This window comes from Pleurodeles waltl, chromosome 4_2, assembly GCF_031143425.1.
Source record: "Pleurodeles waltl isolate 20211129_DDA chromosome 4_2, aPleWal1.hap1.20221129, whole genome shotgun sequence".
In the NCBI taxonomy this organism is placed as follows: Eukaryota; Metazoa; Chordata; class Amphibia; order Caudata; family Salamandridae; genus Pleurodeles; species Pleurodeles waltl.
Genome location: NC_090443.1, coordinates 368,123,635 through 368,131,852, shown reverse-complemented (window position 1 = coordinate 368,131,852; position 8,218 = coordinate 368,123,635). Strand labels below are relative to the sequence as shown.

General features: G+C 45.6%; 1 protein-coding gene across 1 annotated transcript in view; it reads right to left on the bottom strand.

Annotated features, from left to right (window-relative positions):
- The window catches only part of LOC138293868 (cytochrome P450 2D14-like), a 298,270-nt gene that overhangs the window by 259,032 nt on the left and 31,020 nt on the right, over positions 1-8,218 (bottom strand). The gene's annotated exons all lie outside the window — the stretch shown is intronic.

Below are 8,218 nucleotides of genomic sequence, written 5' to 3'. Positions count from 1 at the left end.
AATTTTAATTAACTGCACACTTAATACGATTAAATTTTAAACCTAAACTGAATAATAATAAAATGAAAATAGTACTTAAGTCCAACAAATGAAACAAAAAATGCAAATAAAATACATTTTACAACTATTAATAAATACACTTACAAAAAAATAAATATTTCATATAAAACAAAAATATACATAAACAAAAAATAAATAATCATTACATCTAAACAGCATAAAATGAATAAAAAATCAATCAATATTTAAATACCTTCCCATCCAATCCATTCACACAGCCAACAAACTACCACTATAATATGAATTACTAATAAATTAAAAAACAATTAAATTACACATTTTAAAGAAAAATAAAACCATTATACTAGGAAAAACTATCAACTAAAATTAACATATTAACTCAGTGTTTCCCAAATTGTGGGTCACAACCGACTGGTGGGGCACAACCAGATTTTTGGTGGGTTGCGAAAAGTACCAGAAATAATTAAAGATGTCTCTAAATCTGTATTTATCTTGTCACATTTACTGCGCTTCAAAGACAGAGGTAAAATAAATGTTAGGCTATGTCTTCTGACACATTGCTGCGCATTTGTTTAACATGGGATTGCTGTTAACAAGCTACTCACCTTGCAGTTAGAGAAGGAAAAGTAATGTAAATTACGCGACAACCTTGCTGGTGTAAAGGGAATAAAAGGAAAGTATATAGTATGTAATTTTTGTAACACACAATAAAATGTAAATACCTGTAATGAACTGTCCACATTCAGCAGTTTTTTCAGCAAATTTTTCTGTAATTATGAAGTGTGACAGAGCAAAGATTTAAATAGGATCAAAACAAATCAAGACATTTTACTTAGTGATGCACTAATGATACATATGCACCAAATTCCACACATTATCGTTTGGGTACTATAGTTTTATAAGTAAAACTGCACGTGCAAATTTAGTGGTCATTTCAATGGGAAATGTGCTGGCTGTAAATGACCGTGCGCTAATACACAACACTTTAGTTTCATTAACCCCTCGGGCGCCTGGGGCGAGCTCGTCTCGTCCTCGCACACGGTTCCCGCGTGGGCCTCCCTCCCACACCCTCCAGTCGGGAATCGCTTCCCCTTCCACCCCGACCCCCTGATATCCCCCCTCAGTGACATCTGATGATGTCAGCACACAATTGCGTGCTGACCTCATCAGAGGTCACCTCTCATTGCGCTGGAAGCATGCTTTCAGCCCGATGCGTAAGAGAAATGCTCAGCATTTCTCTTCCGTTCGAGAGGAGGGGGCAGGCAGAGGCATGAAAGGAAAGGAAAGGCCTAACCTTTTATGTCTCTGCAAGCATTTCTGCTGCCTGATCGCAATGCAATCGGGCAGCAGAAATGCCCAATAGACACCATGGAATTTTTGTAATTCTATGCATACATCAAAGAGCAGCGGCCCTTTAGGCAAGGGCCGCTCCCCAGGGGGGCAAAATATTTTTAGCCCTTTTCTGACCCCCTTGGGGGCAGATCAGCCTATTATAATTAGGCCGATCTGCCGCCAGAAGGGGACAGAAACCCCTAGACACCAAGGATATATATATATTTTTGTTTACTTATGTTTTTATGGATGGGGAGCGACCCCTTAGGCAAGGGTCACTCCCCTGGGGGACAAATTGTATTTAGGCTATTTCTGCCCCCCTTGGGGGCAGATTGGAATATTTTTATTAGCAGGGCAGAAACCACTAGACACCAGGGAATTTCTTTTTTTTTATACTTATGCATAAGGGGAGCGGCCCCTAGGGCGAGGGCCGCTCCCCAGGGGGGTAAAATATTTTTATGCCTTTTCTATCGGCCTATTATAATTAGGCCGATCTACCCCCGGGGCGGCAAAAACCCCTAGACATTAGGGATGTATTTTTTTTTATTTACTTGATATTTTTATGTATGGGGAGCGACCCGTTGGACAAGAGCCACTGCCCAGGGGGGCAAAATATTTTTAGACCTTTTCTAACCGGCCTATTATAATTAGGCAGATCTGCCCCCGGGGGGGGGGGAGCAAAAACCCCTAGACACCAGGCATATATATTTTTTTATTTACTTTATGTTTTTATGTATGGGGAGCGACCCCTTAGGCAAGGGTCGCGCCCCTGGGGGGGAATTGTATTTAGGTCATTTGTGCCCCCCTTGGGGGCAGATCAGCCTATTTCTATGAGGCCGATCTGCCCCCAAGGGGGGCAGAAACCACTTAGGCACCAGGGATTGGTGTATGTGTTTTGTTTGGGGAGGCAGCCCCTTGAGCAAGGGTCGCTCCCCATGAGGGCACATTACTGTTTGCCATATCTGCCTCCCTTGGGGGCAGATTGGCCTATTTGTGGGAGGCCCCACCAGAGACCTGGAAAGATTTTATTTTCAAAATAAGAGGGTGGGTGGATGGCCAAATAAATGGGGCAAAGTTGTTCTGCCCACCAGTGGGCAGATGGGGTAATTACCCCTGATACACACCCCAGGGAGGCAGAAAGTCTACTAGATGCCAGGGAATTATAAAGAAAAAATGCGTGGTGGTGGGTACCAACCAGTATGGGCATGGTTATTCCCCCACCACAACTGAAGGGGGTAACAGTCTTTCAGGTCTCCCCCGCACACTAAAACATCTTATCTCATGGCAAGCAAGAAGACATTTGATTATTTTGGGTTTTGGGTTTAAATGTGGGCCATGAGAGCGTGGCTGACTGTCAAAATCATCCCACTTGTAGTGGTGAGGGTTGCACTTTTTGGACTTTGGGACGCTGCCATGTAGAAAAAGACCTAGACACATCTGAAAACTAAATATCTTGGTGAGTCCAGGGTGGTGTGCTTCACATGCACCCCGCACCATTTTCTTACCCACAATGCCCTGCAAACATCCAACTTTGCTGGAAATCACACATTTTTCCCACATTTTTGTGATGGAACCTTCCGGAATCTGCAGGAATCCACAAAATTCCTACCACCCAGCATTGTCTCATCTATACCAATAAAAATTCTGCTGCACTTGTCAGCCTAAAAATGTTTTTTTCCAAATGCCCTTTGTGACCCGCTTTGGTTCCCCCTCAATTTCGACATGTTTTTTGCCCTTCTCTGTCACAGGCACTTGGACCACCTACACAAGTGAGGTACCATTTTTATCGGTAGACTTGGGGGAACGCTGGGTGGAAGGAAATTTGTTGCTCATCACAGATTCCAGAACTTTCTGTCAGCAAAATTTGAGGAAAACGTGTTTTTTTTAGTCATATTCTCGTGATAGCTATATTTTTTACAAGAAATGAATGTCACACAATATTCTGGAAGTGATATTTGTGTCACTCACTGTAGTTGCTGTGGAGGGATGAAACCAAAATGGAACCTATGCAACTAGCTACATACTGGTGGTCATTACGACCCTGGCGGTCAGAGACCACCAGGGGTAATGTAGCGTCCGTACCGCCAACAGGCTGGCTGTACGGAGGCCCTCATTACGACCGTGGCGGTAGCGCCGCGGTCGCACCGCCGGGGCTGGCGGTTTCCCGCCATTTTAGCCCCGGCAGTGATAATCCGCCAGGGCAGCGCTGCAAGCAGCGCTGCCCTGGGGATTATGACATCCCTACCGCCAGCCTGTTACTGGCTGTTTGCACCGCCAGGAAGAGGCTGGCGGTAAGGGGTGTCCAGGGGCCCCCTAACAGGGCCCCGGCCAGCTTTTCACTGTCTGCATAGCAGACAGTGAAAAGCGCGTCGGGTGCAACTGCACCCGTCGCACGGCCGCAACACCGCCGGCTCCATTAGGAGCCGGCTCCTATGTTGCGCCCTCATCCCCGCTGGGCCGGTGGGCGCAAACTTGGTCTGTGCCCGCCGGCCCAGCGGGAATGTCATAATGGGGGCCGCGCGAGTGCGTCCGCATTGGTGGCTGCACAGCGGTTACCGCCTGGCGGGGTCGTAATGACCCCCACTGCCTACTAACTCTTGAGTCATTTCCCAGGTAAATGATGCACTCATTATGACACAGAGGACTGTTCATAGTCAATCTCCTGATCATTTACATCCCCTTGCCATACTTTTAACACCAAATATTTCTGAAAATTGTTTTTACCAGAACTTTAACTAATCTAAATGAACAGATACAAGCCTTCTGTACAAATAGCCGATATTTTTTAATGAAATGACATTTTAACAGAAATGATGACCTCATAAAGGATTCCTAAATTATCCTCATGTGTAACCTAAAAATGTTCTACTCCTCTGACCTATCGCTGGACCTGCTGGAAGTTCTTCCGCATGGAGGTAATTTGAGAGGGTTGATGCACTGGAGGGAGACTGGGATTACTACTATTGGGAACCTCTATAGAGATGGAGCACTTCTCCCCTTTGATGAGTTTAGAGCAGACCACGAGTTGCATCCCAGGCACTTCCTCTTGTACAGAGCCCTAACTAATGCAATATGCAAACACTGGGGGTTTAGGCATAATAGAGCCACCACATCATAGGAGCTGTACCTATATAACAACTGCCTTGGGAACATTCAAGGCAGTCACCTGTTTGTACAGAGTGATACAAGAAGATGTAATAACACATTTGAACACACAATGGGCCACAGGGAGGAGGACATAGGCACTTCCATAGATGACAAGAGTTGGGTGACCATATTAGAAAGAACCTCCAAAATATCCAGGAACTCCAGATTTAAATTCATTCATTTTTACATAGTGCACAGAGCTTACCTCACACCTGAATTTCTCAAAAGGTTCTTCCATATGACAGACGCGAAATGCCCACACTGCAGAACAGTTGGTGATGAATTATTTCATATGATGTAGACCTGCACAGACCTGCATGCTTTTTGGGCAGGTGTCATAAAAACGCTGGCAGACGTAGATGATAAACATATCCCTCATGACCTTGGATACTGTTTACTTAGCAATTTCCCATGCACAGCTAAGATGAAGGTCACTAGTAAATTTCACGACTTGGGGTTCATCCTGGCCAAACAGGAAATCACTCATTATTGGAAATCAATAAGGGGACCCAGCAGATGTGAAATGGAAAGATGAGCAGACTAAAAGGGAGGGTGCTACTCTGTGAAGTCCACCGTGACCAGGTTTCTAGTGACATAGCCAGAGCATGGGAAGCACTAATAGATGACCTGAGACACCCTGATAACCCCCAGCCGGACTCCACAACAGATACTTAATAGGGTCCGAACAATGGAAGAGGGATTTGAGCGGCAGAGACACAGTTATTAGGGATCCGCTACTTACCTAGTACGTCAATTCCATGAGGGACAGGACATAGATGACAAAAGTGATACTGGTTACCCATATTGAGATATTAACATTACCTCAGATGTGCCATGGGGGAAAGGAATCACAGAGGGGAAAGAGAACCACTTGAGCTGGCATTGCTATGATGATCTATTTTAGGACAAAAGTACTGTTTTTGTCTCAAAATCCATGATGTAAAGCAATGTTTGATGAACTCTGTAAAACTAATCAAAAAAGGTGTACGCTATGAAGACAGACTTAATGAATACAGTTACTATTCAGAACAGTCCTCTTCCACTTATTCCACTTGAGCGTATTGTAACAGGAAGGCCCTCTGCACCACAGACACAGCACACTCCATCACATGTGCAGAATGGTCCCAGAAAACTAGAAACACAAATACTTCCCCCGCATCCAGAACCATGATCAGGAACCAGGTGTGGTTGAAGACAGCCAAACATTGGTCTTAATCTTCAAAGATGTTGGTAATTATGTCAAGATGCATACCTTTAATCCACAAACATCAATCTGGATCTACCCTAACTTTCAGGACGCATACCTAAATCAATTTCTAAAAGTTGGGGTAGGTGGGAGTACAAGTCTTCTCTGGCGTCATTGATTCAAATGAGTTTCATAGCTTCAATAGTTAAATGCATGATTTTGATAACCCCAAACAATACTTTTTCAGGTATCTGCAAATTCGCCTTGGTACCACAGATAAAGGGTAGGTCAGCACTGCACCTGTCAGATAGTGGAAAGCTTTGCTTAACCTCTTGCACTTAATGTTACTATGGTACACTGGTCAAGGGCACACGAGATAACTTATATACACTCAGCAGGAACTGATTAGATGATCTCCATGAGATCATGAGCTGAGAAAGCCTTACTCTGTACTTCTCATTAAAACTGCTTAGTTCTCCCAACTGACCAACTTACTACTGAAGTCCTGGAATACTACATGTAGGCAATCCTTGTCCCCAGGTAAGAATAGGGCATTTACAATAAGGTTTCTTGCCTGAAATGCTTGCTCCAGCATGTAAGTATTGCCCCATTCAAGCCAATGTCAACTCATAGACTCAGATAACCTCCCAGACACTCTCTTCGATAAATATGCCAACATTACACCTGTAAACAGGCAGCATTTTTAAAGACCATGAGAGCAACAAAAAGCTATGTTAGTGTAACACTGCACTCAACAAAAAAAAAAACAATTCCCAAGTGTGAGAAATGGGGCTTCTAGTTGGCAGTCAGTTTACACCCTGTCCAACTAGGGTCCCCCACTCTAGTGAGGGTAAGGGAGTCACAATCCTACGAAAGCCCCTGCTCACTCCCTAGGTAGCTTGGCACAGTTCCTTACTGCTATGCAGGGGAGGTGAGGAGTTGGTTCCTTACAGGGGCAGCAGAGTTGAGGCGGCTTCGGTGGCGATGCATTGGTTCCTTACGATCCAGCAGGGTCAATGAGTCCAGTGGGTAAAAATGCGATGAGTCCAGTGGGTAAAAATGCGATGAGGCCACAAGTCACACCACGGGGTCACAGGCGCCACGGCGGAGATGGGTGTCACGGATGTCCGTGACACGGCACTCAGGACTCACGATGTTGTGGGACTTCAGAGGCATGGCGCTGGGCCTGCCATGTCAGTCACGGTCGTGGCACTTCAGCAAGGACCACAGCTTCGGGTGCAGGCAGCGGCGCAGCGTCGGGCAGCAGAGCCGGTTCTGGAGGCGTCCGGAGACGGTGTGCCTGGTTCTTCTTGTTTTATGCCAGACTACACTCCCAAGGGCCCAGGAACTGGACTGGGCACCTCTTGGCAAGTCAGGGTCCTCAGCAAGAGAACCCAGGGGTTGGCAGGTGAAGTTTCTGATGTCCCTCAGACTTCCTGCCCGGAGGCAAGCTCAGTCCAAGCCCTTGGAGAAACTTCACAAGCAGGATACACAGCAAAGCCCAGTCCTTGTCCTCTCCAAAGAAAAAGCAGCAACTGCAGGCTAACCCAGCACACACACACACAGCAAAGGGGCAGTACACCTCCTCACAGCTCTTCTCCTTGGCAGAGTCTCTTCTTGATACAGAAGTGTTCTAAAAGTCTGGCGTTTTGGGTCCAATAGTTATCCTTATTTCTGCCTCTGAAGTAGGCAAACCTCAAAGGAAAGTCTTTGCAGTGCACAAGACCCTGCCTTTTCCTGCCCTGGTCCCAGACACTCTCTAGGGGGTTGGAGACTGTATTGTGTAAGGACAGACACAGCCCTATTCAGGTGCAAGGGTCAGCTCCTCCCACCACTCTAGCCCAGGAAGACCCATCAGGATATGCAGGACACACCTCAGGTCCCTTTGTGTGACTGTCTAAAGTGTATTCACAATCAGCGCAACTGTCATTCTGCCCTAGGTGTGTATTCCACAGCCAGCAGAGGGCACAGAATGGTTAAGGAAGAAAATGCCCACTTTCTAAAAGTGGCATTTTCAAACACACAAGTTAAAAACCACATTCAAAGATGTATTTTTAAATTGTAAGTTTAGAGACCCTAAACTCCACATCTCTATCTTCTCCCAATGGGATACTAATCTTAATAGAGATATTTCAAGGCAATCCCCATGTTAACCTATGGGAGGGATAGGCCTTGCAATAGTGAAAACCGAATTGGCCAGTATTTCACTATCAGGACATGTAAAACACACCAGTACATGTCCTACCTTTTAAATACACTGCACCCTGCCCATGGGGCTACCTTGGGCCATACATGTACTAAAAGGGAAGGTTTGGGTCTGGCATGTGGGTGCACTTGCCAGGTCGACATGGCAGTTTATAACTGCCCACACAGACACTGCAATGGCAGGTCTGGGACATGTTTGCAGGGCTACTCATGTGGATGGCACAATCAGGGCTACAGCCCCGCTAGTAGCATTTGACGTACTGTCCCTAGACACACATGGTGCACTAAATTGGGAATTACTAGTAAATTAAATATTCCAATGATGGA